Here is a 14,735-nt window from a genome sequence, read left to right as displayed (position 1 = left end):
AATAAATAAGAATTTTCTGGAGCCAAGACCCACGGGAGGGGGGCACCTGGGTGGGCACAACCCACCAGCACGCGCCCCCTCCTGGCGCGCCCAAGTGGGTTGTCCCCACCTGGTGGCCCCGCAGACCCTGATTCCAACTCCATAAATACCTATTTTTTCCAGAAAAAAATCAGGGTGAAAGAATTATCGCGATCCACGAGACGGAGCCGCCGTCACCTCCTGTTCTTCATCGGGAGGCCAGATCTAGAGTCAGTTTGACGCTCCGGAGAGGGGGATCTTCATTCTTCATCATCACAAACCCTTCTCCATCGCCAATTCCATGATGCTCCCCACCAGGAGTGAGTAATTCATTCATAGGCTCGCTGGTCGGTGAGGAGTTGGATGAGATTCATCATGTAATCGAGTTAGTTTTGTTAGGGCTTGATCCCTAGTATGCACTATGTTCTAAGATTGATGTTGCTCTGACTTTGCCATGCTTAATGCTTGTCACATTGCGCCCGCGTGCCATGAACTAAGATCTGAACCATTACATCCATGTTCTAGATCCGATCTTGCAAGTTAGAGTCACCTACTACGTGTTATGATCCGGCAACCCCGGAGTGACAACAGTCGGGACCACTCCCGGTGATGACGGTAGTTTAAGTAGTTCATGTATTCACTATGTGTTAATGCTTTGTTCCGGTTCCCTATTAAAAGGAGGCCTTAATATCCCTTAGTTTCCAATAGGACTCCGCTGCCATGGGAGGGTAGGACAAAAGATGTCATGCATGTTCTTTCCATAAGCACCTATGACTATTTACCGAATACATGCCTACATTATATTGATGAACTGGAGCTAGTTTCGTATCGCCCTAGGTTATAACTGTCTCATGATGAAGATCATCCAACAAGTCACCGATCCAATGCCTACTAATTTATCCTATATTGTTCTTGCTAAGTACTACTGCTATCATCACTGTTACACTTTCTACAAAACTATTGCTATCACTGCTACCGTTACTATTGCTGCTGCCATTACTATCAAAACTATCAAACTACTTTGCTACTGATCACTTTGCTGCAGATAATTAATCTCCGGGTGTGATTGAATTGACGACTCAGCTGCTAATACCTTCAAATAATATTTGGCTCCCCTTGTGTCGAATCTATAAATTTGGGTTGAATACTCTACCCTCCAAAACTGTTGCGACCCCCTATATTTGGGGTTATCAAGAGCCGCCGCCACCTCCTGTTCTTCATTGGGAGGCCAGATCTGGAGTCCGTTTGGGGCTCCGGAGAGGGGGATCTTCGTTCTTCGTCATGGCCAACCCTTCTCCTCCGCCAATTCAATGATGCTCCCCACCGAGAGTGAGTAATTCCTTCGTAGGCTCGCTGGTCAGTGAGGAGCTAGATGAGATTCATCATGTAATCGAGTTAGTTTTGTTACGGCTTGATCCCTAGTATCCACTATGTTTTAAGATTGATGTTGTATGACTTTGCCATGCTTAATGCTTCTCACTTTGGGCCCGGCTGCCATGAACTCAGATCTGAACCATTTATGTTATCACAATTATATCCATGTTCTAGATCCGATCTTGCAAGTTATAGTCACCTACTACGTGTTATGATCCGGCAACCCCAGAGTGACAACAGTCGGGACCACTCCCGGTGATGACCGTAGTTTAAGGAGTTCATGTATTCACTATGTGTTAATGCTTTGTTCCGGTTCTCTATTAAAAGGAGGCCTTAGTATCCCTTAGTTTCCAATAGGACTCCGCTGCCATGGGAGGGTAGGACAAAAGATGTCATGCAAGTTCTTTCCATAAGCACGTATGACTATTTACGGAATACATGCCTACATTATATTGATGAACTGGAGCTAGTGTCGTATCACCCTAGGTTATAACTGTCTCATGATGAATATCATCCAACAAGTCACCGATCCAATGCCTACGAATTTATCCTATATTGTTCTTGCTAAGTTACTACTTCTATCATCACTGTTACACTTTCTACAAAACTATTGCTATCATTGTTACCATTACTATTGCTGCTCCCATTACTATCAAAACTATCAAACTAATTTGCTACTGATCACTTTGTTGTAGATAATTAATCTCTAGGTGTGGTTGAATTGACAACTCAGCTGCTAATACCTTCAAATATTCTTTGGCTCCCCTTGTGTCGAATCTATAAATTTGGGTTGAATATTGAACCCTCGAAAACTGTTGCGATCCCCTATACTTGTGGGTTATCAGCCGAAAGTAGAAGTTGTGAAAAAGGTGACTGCTTAGTCAGCTATCAAGTTCTTGAAAGGATTGGTGTGCCACTTCGGAGTCCCTGCCCGGATCATCACTGACAACGGCACCCAATTCACGAGCGACGCCTTCATGCAATATGTTTATGCCCTCAGAAGCAAGATCTCATTTGCCTCTGTTGCACATCCCAGGAAAAATGGGCAAGCTGAGAGGGCGAACACTGAAGTGTTGCGAGGACTCAAGACAAGAACATTTGATAAGCTGCAAAAGTGTGGCAAGTGATGGATCGATGAGCTGCTGGTGGTTCTTTGGTCCCTCAGACCGACACCAAATCTAGCTACCGGGTAGACTCCCTTCTCCATAGTCTATGCGGCAGAAGCAGTTATCCCCACGGAACTCATTTACGGGTCACCTCGAGTGCTTTCCTACGATGAAGTAGCGCAGGAACAGCACCGGCGTTATGATGTTGTGCTTCTCGAGGAGAACTGTCTCTGGCTGCTATGCGTGCTGCATGCTACCAGCAAGCCCTGCGTCGCTATCACAGCCGCAGGGTTCACGCCCAGCGTTTTGAGGAAGGCAACCTTGTCCTTAGGCGCGTTCTGTCCGCCAAGGGTACAAACAAGTTGACACCAAGTGGGAAGGCCCTTACCGGGTAGTATGAGTCACCAAACCTGGCGCAGTCCGTCTGGAGATCGGAGATGGCATTCAGTTGCAAAACTCATGGAGTATTGAGCATCTTCGCAAGTTCTACCCATAAGGCGCGGCTGTCGGGCCCTGCTCAGCAGCCACCCTTTTGTACTTGCTTTGCCTCAGTTGCATGTAACCCCTTGTACAAAGCCAGGCGCAGCCCCTGAGCAACAGAGAAATAAATGAAGTGCTGGGGGGCCCCCGACAAATTGCATGCATGCATAAGCATATCATGAGCATTGCATGTTCATGTAGATAAGATCGCATCTGGCATCATTTGCATCTACATAAACTGCAGGCTCCTGCCGTGGACTTGGTCCAAAAGAGGATATGAGAAGACGAGCCTACATTGCGATCCCCGGCAAGCCAAATAGATAAGTTCCTTCTCTTATCCATACGTGTTCTGTAAGTAGGGACTTGTGCATAAGAAAACCTCGCTGCCTTTGAAACTTAGGTGCTCCCATCCCTTGACTCGAACGTTGCTTCGGCCAGGATGGTCGCAGTGGCCTTTGGCGAAAAAGGTCTCGCGGGTGGCTGGTCCCTCTTTATGATTTGTGCCCGGTAGGCCTAACTCCATGGCAACAAACTGAGTGTTCCGGCAGGATAGCCTACCGGGGGAAACTTGTTTACTTCAAAGCATAGAGGCATCCAACCTCTGCATCGACATCTTACATGCACAAGTCCTCGACAAGGTTTATCTTTTGCATTAATATGCTGATCAACATGTACAGACCTTAAAGAACACAAACATGGATTAAAGAGATTACATAATTTGAACAAAAATTTCGCAAGTGCCTACAGATTTTAGATTGAAAAAAGATAAGTGCCCCGTGATGCCCTTTCTTGTCCCTTTCCTCCTAGGCACTGTAGCAGGAGGTGAAGAGGGCAAAAGGGGCACCAAGCACTGGTACGCGTCGGTGCTATACAAACGGTTTTTAACCCCTTTCCGCGACGACATTTGGAACCGTCGCCAAGTGAGTGTGGGCGATAGGGGCCTCCTTCCCACATGACCCAGAAATCATCCGGGATAGGCCCTCCTGGGACACCAAATGAGCTTGTGTGCGATCGGGCGAGGCATCGAAACCCAATCATTTCCGTTCGTTTGTACATCCCACACGGTGAATCCTAGAAAAACATTTCCATTCGTATGTATAGCACACACAGTCAATCCAAGGAATACGTTTCCGTTCTTATGTACATCCCACACAGTCAATCCAGGGAAAACGTTTTTGTTCGTATGTACATCCCACACGGTTTTATGTATACGTCGTGTGTGAAAGGTCTAACTATCACACACGCTTTGCCTTGGTTAACTGTTTGCTTTTATGAACTACATCACACACGATTTGATGTAGAAAACTGTGTGGCATTGGGCTATCCACAGGCGCTTTTACTGCCAGAACCGTCTGCAAAGTTCCATGACCGTCTGTTCTCTTTTTACATCGCACACGCTGTTTTCTTTCTAACCGTGTGCACATTATTTTATTAGCTCCTGTATATTTTTATTTTTTCCTACAATTTATTATTCGAATTGGAAATTTTGAAATATGAAACGTGCCATTCAAATTCTCAGCACAATAGTTCAACAATGAATCCGTAAATAAAATTGCCAGTACAATATGTTCAGTAATTACAGGATTAGGCAGCAATTAACTATGATGAACCACAATATTTAAAGGCGGTAAAGGTGAAGAGACAAGTGTAAATTGTTTTGACTACCGACAGTGTTGAAGAAGCGAAATGCCCATAATGTGCCTTCCTGCATGCCATAGGCACGATCCACTTTTGTCCAACCCCTTGTGACGATCGCCCGCCCATCCTTCACCGCCTTTAGGGAGACTTCTAGAGCATTATCATGGTAGCATGAATTATATACTTTAACCTTAGTTGCCTCCACTCCGGTCATGTAGTTTGCAAGGTAATCATCAGTAAATACCTTTGGAAACCACTGAAAAGAGAAATATATCAGATACTGAGGTCTAATAGAGTAACTTGTTGTGGGAAGGGGAAAAAGGCAACACATTACTTACCATCCTAAAGTTCACTGTTGTCTTGGACAAAGTGCAAATAAAGATCTTAATTCCAATCACCCGTTTCTTTCGCCTAACAATCTTTATTAGTTTCCTCACTTGACGCTTGTTCATGAATATCTCATTGCCCCATACGCAAAAGGGATCGAAGCGTGGATCAGTACCGCTCATATATGTACCTACAAGCAACCAGTAAATGTTAGAAGCTACTAAGATTGCACAAATGATGTAAAATACAACTACCTATGTTCCTAAGTACAAGTTTTTTTTTGAGATTTCAATATGAACTACATACGGATGTATATAGAATTATAGATATTGTTTAGATTAGAATCTAGATTCACTCATTTTGCTCCTTATGTAGTCTATATTGGACTCTCTAAAAATACTTATATTTAGGAATAGATGGTGTATAAGACGTGGGATGCAGCTAACCTCTACGGCAAACAACAGCATCGCCCATTGTAGCCCTGTGTAAGTACATGGAAAGCCAATCTTAACAACAATAGGGTTAACATCCACCAAAAATAGCAAATGGTAATAAAACGGCAGCATCTGTAGTGATATCTTCATTGCGAAAGAGTAGCACGGTAGCAAAGGGACGGATTAAAAATGGATACAACTATTAATTGCAACATGCTTAACAACATCCGAATTCATGTTTTGTAAGTTTGTAGCCATTGAAATACAACTCTTTAAAAATGGATACAATTGTTAATTGCAACAGGCTTAATGGCCATTGAAATCGGTACTGATAAAAATGCAATTGGCAGAGTTAAACATCACAGGGCAGGTGCTGCCAGAGCAGATAATGGCCCAGTTGTCTATAAAAAGGTAGGAAAAATAGCTAAAACGTGTTAGGCATGTTTACTACAACATGCTTAATACATCGACCGTACAAAACATAGCCATTAATTGCAACTGGTATTGGTAAGATTGAACTGATGAGTACATACTTGGTAAGTCCTGAGAGGTAGTTGCTGGGGCACTTCATCTTGGCCAGAGCCCGCCCAAAGTCAGCGGCGGCGGAGGCGAGCTGTTCCTCCGGGTGGAAGCGTGGATGAATGCCACTGACATGTGTACCTACACGCAACCAGTAAATGGTAGAAGTTAAACTGCAATTACACAAATGATGTGAAATACTGTAAGACATGGGATGCAGCTAACCTCGACGGCAAACAACATCATCGGTCGTTATGACCCTGCATAAGTACATGGACATGCATGTTAAGTACAACTGGGTTAGCATCCACCAAAAATAGCAAATGGGCAGCATCTCTGGTATATCTTCATTGCAGAGAGTAGCATGGTAGCAGATGGACATATTAAAAATGGATACAACTGTTAATTGCAACAAGCTTAACAGCATCCTAAGTCATGTTTTGTAAGTTTGTAGCCATTGAAATACAACTGTTTAAAAATGGATTCAACTATTAATTGCAAGAGGCTTAATAGACATTGAAACTGGTACTGATAAAAATGGAATTGGCATAGTTAAACATCACAAGGCAGGTGCTGCCAGAGCAGAGAATGGCCTAGATGTCTATAAAAAGGTAGGGAAAGTAGCTAAACGTGTTAGGCATGTTTACTAGAACATGCTTAATACATCGACCATATAGAACATAGCCATTAATTGTAACTGGTATTGGTAAGATTGAACTGGTGAGTACATACTTGGTAAGTCCTGAGAGGTAGTTGCTGGGGCACTTCATCTTGGCCAGAGCCCGCCCAAACTCAGCGATGACGAAGGCGAGCTGTTCCTCCGGGTCGAAGCGTGGATCAGTGCCACTGACATGTGTACCTACAGGCAACTAGTAAATAGTAGAAGTTAAACTACAATTGCACAAATGATGTGTAATACTGTTAGACATGGGATGCAGCTAACCTCGACGGCAAACAAGAACATCAGCCGTTATGACCCTGCGTAAGTACATGGACATGCATGTTAAGTACAACAGGGTTAGCATCCACTAAAAATAGCAAATGGGAAGCATCTCTAGTCATATCCTGAGTCATGTATTGTAATTTTGTTGTTGGTATAGGTGAAATTGAGCTGGACACGGTAATATTTGAACATCACACAGTGTGCATTACTGAAATAAACAAGGTACGAGCATGCTTAATACATCAACCGTACAAATCATAGCCGTTGCAAGTGGTATTGGTAAGATTTAGCTGGTCAGATCTTACCTGTTATGTCTTGGGGGGTAGTCGCCGGGGCACTTCATCTGGGCCAGAGCCTGCACCATGTCGCCGGCGGCGGCGGAGGCGAGTGTTCCTCCGGGTCAACACGCACAGCGGCCATCGCGCCATGGACCGCCATCAGCTCCTGGCGCTGGGGATTGGAGGCATGAGGATGTTTCGCAGGCGCCATTTAAGCAACCAGGCCGGGGTCGTGATAGAGATGGGTGGGTTACCTGACTGGATCCGAGCAGAACGTAGATGTTGTCGAAGCTGTGGTTGCGGCGGCGGCGGTTTGAGATGCTCGTAAGGGAAGGCGCGAGGGGGGGATACTGATGGTGGGGATGTGGTTGGAGGAATAAATTCTGAAATCGCGCGCCTAATGAAAATTTCGCTGCGAAACTTGAAACTTGGGTGGGGGAAACACACAACACAGACGAAGCGCGTAAAATACTCGTGTGCGAGAAAAAAGAAAGTTGGCAGATCCTGTCTCCAAAAAAATGTACACGTGTAGTTGATTTTTTCGGTCAATGGTACGCCTGGTTTATTAGAAAACATCACACAGGTAACTGACTTAAGGATTATTAATGCAAAAAACGCAGATGGGTACGGCATAGAAACCGTGTGTTTTGTGATCTTCTAATGATTAACGCAAAAAAAAGCACACGGGCACACATGCTAATCAACGCTCAAAGCCCTCAAAGGATGCTCTTACCGACATTGTACGTTAATACTACAAACTTAAAGTACTACTGGTAATTTGCTCTAATACCACAAACTTAAACTACTTCTCACGTGCTTCCATCGGGGCATGCTGGCCAGACGCCGACGTTCTCCTTCCCGGCCTTGTAGGTGGAAGCCCATCGTGCTTCGATCTCCGCCAAGCTCTCGCTCACCACGGTGTGCGGCCTCTTTTTTCTTGCGGCGGCAGGAATCTCTTTTCTTGACTGCTTTCTGCCTTTTTCGCTCCTTTTGTGCGGCTTTGGCTGCCTCTAGATCCACCACCCATTCTGTAACTGTCTGGCCGCCGGCGACGATGAACTCGGCGTGGCGAGCTGCCATCACTTCCTTACCATGTGTGCGGTCGCGGGCGACGGGGAATGCGGCGCAGCGGGATGCCATCGCTTCCTTACTAGTTACTGTGAGCCGCGGTGCCATGGACGACGCCTGGAGAGAGCTCTGGGACGGAGGGACCGGGCAGCCATACACTGGGGTGGTATTCAAGAGCTCAACAACAAACGACAACAGAAATTTGGCTTCCCTTACAATTTTGCTCGTTCGTTATCACACATGGTTCATCTCCATCGCTTCCGAAAACAGTGCACGCTGAACCTATTGTGTGTTGCGTTATGATTGGCCAGAACCCCAACCATGCGGATCGCACTTGTGCACCGTAGGATGCGCCGTGATCGAACAACAATCCACGTCCCTCACATCACACCCGTGCACCTATAGCTGGATTGGATTTATATGCGCTAAATGCCTAGAAAATGCACATAATCCCCTGAATATGGTAAATGAGCCCGGAAAAATGCCAAATTTGAACATCGTGATTTGCAGGGTGTATGTTCAGCATAGAAAACAACTCCAGGGCAAAGAATGAAGAAAAAATTGGATTCCCCTTCAATCTTGGTGATTTCACTCTTGAAAGCATGGAACTTCTTTGGTGATGGTTCGATTTATGGAGGGCGTGCATGACGACATAAGCCAAACCTTCTCAAATTTTTACCAGGGCATGGTGAGGTCATACCATTGAACACCATGCCAGGCGTCACGTTTTTCAAGCATTTATTTCATTTTTCCTATAGTTGAAAACCCAATAAACAAACGTTTGTGGTTGACTATTGCTACACATTTCATCGAAATATCTGTCCCTTCCTTGTAAAAGGCATGAGAATTTACTAAATGGCACGAGCATGGTTTTCCAGGCCGTTCTTGTGCACCCTTTCATGCACCGATTGTTTGAACTTTAATTATGTGCATTAATGCCTAGGAAATGCACATAATCCCCTAAATATGGCACATGAACCCGGAAAAGTGCCAAATGTGAACACGGTTATTTGCAGGTTGTATGTTCATCGTACAAAAAACTCGTGGGCAAAGGACAAAGGAAATTTGGATCCCACTTCAATCTTGGTGATTTCCCCCTCGAAACCATGAAACTTCCGCGGTGATGGTTCGATTTATGAAAGGCGTGCATCACGACATAAGGAAAACATTCTCCAATTTTTACCAGGGCATGGTGAGGCCATACCATGGCACCATGCCAGGCGTCATGTTTTCCAACCATGGGTATTATTTTTTTATATAGTTGTTAACCCAGTAAACGACGCGTTTATGGTTGACTATTGCCACACATTTCCTTGAAATATCTTCCCATTCCTTGTAAAAGGCATGAGAATGTACTAAATAACACGAGCATTGTTTTCCAGACCGTTCTTGTGCACCTTTTCACGCACCGATTGTTTGGATTTGAATTATGTCCATTAATGCCTAGAAAATGCAGATAATCCCATAAATATGGTAAATGAGCCTGGAAAAATGTCAAATTTGAACACGTTGCATTTGAGGCGGTATGTTGATCGTTGGAAAAAAAACTAAATGACAAACTAGGACGGGAATTCGGAATCCCCTTCAATCTTGGGGCTTTCCCTCTCGAAAGCATGGAACTTCCTCGGTGATGGTTCGATTTATGAAGGGGTGTGCATGACGACATAAGCCAAACCTTCTCAAATTTTTACCATGGCATGGTGAGGTCATACCATGGCACCATACCAGGCGTCATGTTTTTCAAGCATTTATTTCATAGTTGAAAACCCAACAAACAAATATTTGTGGTTGACTATTGCCACACATTTCATCGAAATATCTGCCCATTCCTTGTAAAAGGAATGAGAATTTACTGAATGGCATGAGCATAGTTTTCCAGGCTGCTCTTGTGCACCCTTTCATGCACCAATTTTTTGAACTTGTATTATTTGCATTAATGCCTAGGAAATGCACATAATCCCCTAAATATGGCAAATGAACCCGGAAAAGTGCCAAATTTGAACACGGTTATTCGCAGGTTGTATGTTCATCATAGAAAAAACTCATGGACAAAGGACAAAGGAAATTTGGATCCCCCTTCAATCTTGGTGATTTCCCCCTCGAAACCATGAAACTTCCTCAGTGATGGTTCGATTTTATGAAAGGCGTGCATGACGACATTTTTACCAGGGCACGGTGAGGCCATATCATGGCACCACACCAGGTGTCATGTTTTCCAAGCATGTTTTTCATTTTTGTATAGTTGTTAACCCAGTAAACGATGTGTTTATGGTTGACTATTGCCACACATTTCCTTGAAATATCTGCCCATTCCTTGTAAAAGGCATGAGAATGTACTAAATAGCACGAGCATGGTTTTCTAGACCGTTCTTGTGCACCTTTTCATGCACCGGTTGTTCAAATTTGAATGATGTGCATAATTAATGCCTAGAAAATGCACATAATCCCCTAAATATGGTAAATGAGTTCGGAAAAATCTCAAATTTGAACACGTTGCATTTGAGGCGGTACGTCGATCGTTGGAAGAAAACTGAATGACCAACTAGGATGGAAATTTGGATTCCCCTTCAATCTTGGTGATTACCCTCTTGAAAGCATTGAACTTCCGGGGTGATGGTTCGATTTATGAAGGGCGTGCATGATGACATAAATCAAACCTTCTCAGCTTTTAACCAGGGCACAGTGAGGCCATACCATGGCACTATGCCAGGCGTCATGTTTTTCAAGCACGTATTTCATTGTTCTATAGTTGATAACCTAGTAAATGACGCGTTTGTGGTTGACTATTGCCACGCATTCCCTTGAAATCTCTTCCCATTCCTTGTAAAAGGCTTGAGAAATTACTAAATACCACGAGTATGGTTTTGGCAGACCGTTCTTGTGCACCTTTTCAAGCACCAATTGTTTGAATTTGAATTATGTGCATTAATTCCTATAAAATGCACATAATCCCCTAAATATTGTAAATGAACCCGAAAAGGTGTCAACTTTTAACACGATGATTAGTAGGTTTTATGTTCATCGTAGAAAAAAAAGGAAATTTGGATTCCCATTCAATCTCGGTGATTTACTATCGCACATGATTCATCTCCGTCGCCTCTGTGAACCATGTGTGTTCACTCACACATGCAAAAGGAAAAAAGTAAACACTCGCCCACTCCGTCCCCACTCACTCGCCGCGGACTCCTCCGCAACTTTGCACCCTATGCTCGACGGCTGTTGGCGGCGGCCGTAGGTCGCGCTCCAAACGACACGGTATTTCGCCCCTACCGCTTGCCGCCGCCTATCTGCATCGACATTTTAGACTCTGGTCGACTGGGGTTTTCTGCGGGATTGGGCCGGGGATTTTTCTCATGCAGAAGGTAATCAACTTAGCAAAATATTCACTCATCTCTTATCGCAGTCTGTCCGTCGCTGTTAATCATCCGGCGAAAATCGTCGTGGAATCATTTTTGTTCTATCTGATTTGTGGGTGTTCATTCATGTGTCCACAGTGCGAGCACAAATTGGGCAGATGTGGTCATGGCTAGTCGGAAACGAAGTCCTATCTAACCATTCCGGATGACTTCAGGGAGCGTTCAGTACGTTCAATCTCAACCTACCACGGTCGGCATGGCCTAAATTTGTGAACATACACTGTCGGTTGCTACATTATCTATATATTTGAATCAAATCTTTGCTACATTATATATTTTTAATTCTATATTTTTGTACTTTGCTTTCATGTATATATTGATCTGTTCTATCAGTTACTCCCATATTTGCATCTTGCTCTATTATTTCAATATATCTAATTTATGATCTTAATTTTCATTAGAAGCAGTACATCCCTTGCTTTGCAAGAACAGGAGTAGAAGGAAATGTTGGGTTTACTTTGTTGATGACTCCCAGGATGTCATATTGACAACACAGCATGGATTTACATGACGGTTAGCATAAAACTTGATAAAGATGGTCACTCCTATTTTAATGTGGACCTTTGGAGAAAAATGTATAAGTGTTATGAACTGAAAGGTGGCAATAAAATTCTAGTGCGTGCACCACAACCTGGTCTAATTAACATGGATGTTTACTTCCCCAACGTCATCAGCCGATCAAAGTCTGATCAAGGTTAGTGTCCTTTCAACTTTCTCCATGCTGTCATATTACTTAGCAAAATCGGGGTATTTGTTCCGACTAATTGATCACTATTTAAGCAACCAATTGTGATTTCATATTCTGACTCCGTTCCTAGGCAGTCACAAATTATATTTACCAATTTATGTACACTATATATTCTTCTGCCATGTTTTGAATAAATAATACCTTTCCACCTTTTAAGCAGGATATGTTGGATGCATAGTGAACGATCATTATGTTACCAAGCGTACCAAATTTCACTGGAAAGACTTGAAGCATGTCATAAACTTTGTTGATAATCTAACAGAGATAGCACAACGTATGAATGCTGGATTTTGGATGAGATTAATTAGACCTATGGTGCACACACTGAACAAGACCAATTGTGTGCACAAAATGCTGGTAAAAAGTCTTATTTTAATGTTGATGCTCATAAAATATATATCTTCAACGATATGTTACAATTGGTTTTTATTCTACATGTCAACAGAAATTGCCCCCTATAGCAGTTCCTGGATCGATTTCCCGGCGTGGTCGAATTACACTTGTGCCTGCTAATAACGCCAAAGTGATTGCAAGGAACTGCATTTCCTGCAGAAATGGAACCATTCAAATTAACAAGTTCTCGCTTCTCGTGGCAATGCATCCATATTGGAAAATTGGAGACACTGTTCTAGTCATGCTCTACCAAGGCACAGGAGGGCTCTTCCTTTTCATTGAGGAGATGTCGAGTCGCCGTGATCAAGCTGCTTCCAGTGGATAGTTGTGGTTGTTGGCCCTCAGCCTCTTAAAATGTGCTAGCTGTTACTGTATATGGTTTTTGGCCCTTAGCCTCTTAAAATGTGATAGTTGTTACTATGTTAAGTATGTAGATATGGACCATATGGTTGTCAAAACTGTGTTACGACGATCCTCCTTTTGTCGAATAGTGTAACCACTATATATATGGTACTCAAATGTTGTTACCCAAGTTCATAAATTTTCATGGAAAGTATTAGTATCGTACACAGTTCATTTAGTTTAAGCGTGTGCCCGATGTCCAGAAGGCATTTGCATATTAACTGTCCATATTGCAAATTCACACACATGTTAACATAAGGAAACGTATGTGTATAACATACTAATCATCGCACACGAGTACTCGCAGACACATCATGTGCGATACTCCTAGCCACCGCAAGCAACTAGTTTGCATTTTCAAAGTTTTTTGTACACACAGAATCGCACACGAACTAACTGTATTGACCGTCTGTGTTGTAATTTCTCATCGCAAACAGTTCATTCGAGTCGGTTGTTTGCCACGTATCACACACATCTTGTTTAGATGACTCGTTTGTGTTCTTTTTGCTGATCGCAAACAGTTCATCCATGTGAACTGCATGCCGCATATCACACACATCTTGTTAAGTTGAACCGTTTCTGTTGTGCTCCCTAATCGAAAACTGTTCGTCTGAGTGAACTGTATGGTGTATATCGCACACACACATTGATATGGCTCCCCGTTTCTATTGTTCTAACTCATCGCAAATAGTTCGAATGGATTAACCGTGTGTCCTGCATCGCACACACAATGATATAGCTGTCTGTTTCTGTTGTTCTACCTCATCGCAAACAGTTTGAATGGATTAATGATACCTCTCCAATGTATCTATAATTTTTTATTGTTCCATGCTATTATATTATCTGTTTTGGATGTTTAATGGGCTTTAATATGCTCTTTTATATTATTTTTGGGACTAACCTATTAACCGGAGGCCGAGTGCCAGTTTCTGTTTTTTTTTGCCTATTTTAGAGTTTCGTAGAAAAGGAATACCAAACGGAGTCCAAACGGAATGAAACCGTCGCGATGATCTTTCTTGGACTGAAAGCAATCCAGAAGACTTGGAGTTGAAGTGTGGAACTCCACGAGGCGGCCACGAGGCAGGAGGGCGCGCCCAGGGGGGTAGGTGCGCCCCCACCCTCGTGGGCCCCTCGTAGCTCCACCGACGTACTTCTTTCACCTATATATACTCTTATGCCCTAGATCTATCAGAGGGAGCCACGAAACCACTTTTCCACCGCCGCAGCCTTCTGTACCCATGAGATCCCATCTTGGGGTCTTTTCCGGCGATCTGCCGGAGGGGGAATCGATCACGGAGGGCTTCTACATCAACACCATAGCCTCTTCGATGAAGCGTGAGTACTTTACCACAGACCTCCGGGTCCATAGTTATTAGCTAGATGGCTTCTTCTCTCTCTTTGATTCTCAATACAAAGTTCTCCTTGATGTTCTCTGAGATCTATTCGATGTAATACTCTTTTGCGGTGTGTTTGCCGAGATTCGATGAATTGTGGATTTATGAACAAGATTATCTATAAATATTATTTGGTTCTTCTCTGAATTCTTATATGCATGATTTGATATCTTTGCAAGTCTCTTCGAATTATCAGT

This window comes from Aegilops tauschii, chromosome 6 (assembly GCF_002575655.3).
Source record: "Aegilops tauschii subsp. strangulata cultivar AL8/78 chromosome 6, Aet v6.0, whole genome shotgun sequence".
In the NCBI taxonomy this organism is placed as follows: Eukaryota; Viridiplantae; Streptophyta; class Magnoliopsida; order Poales; family Poaceae; genus Aegilops; species Aegilops tauschii.
Note: the sequence above shows the minus strand (reverse complement) of the source record.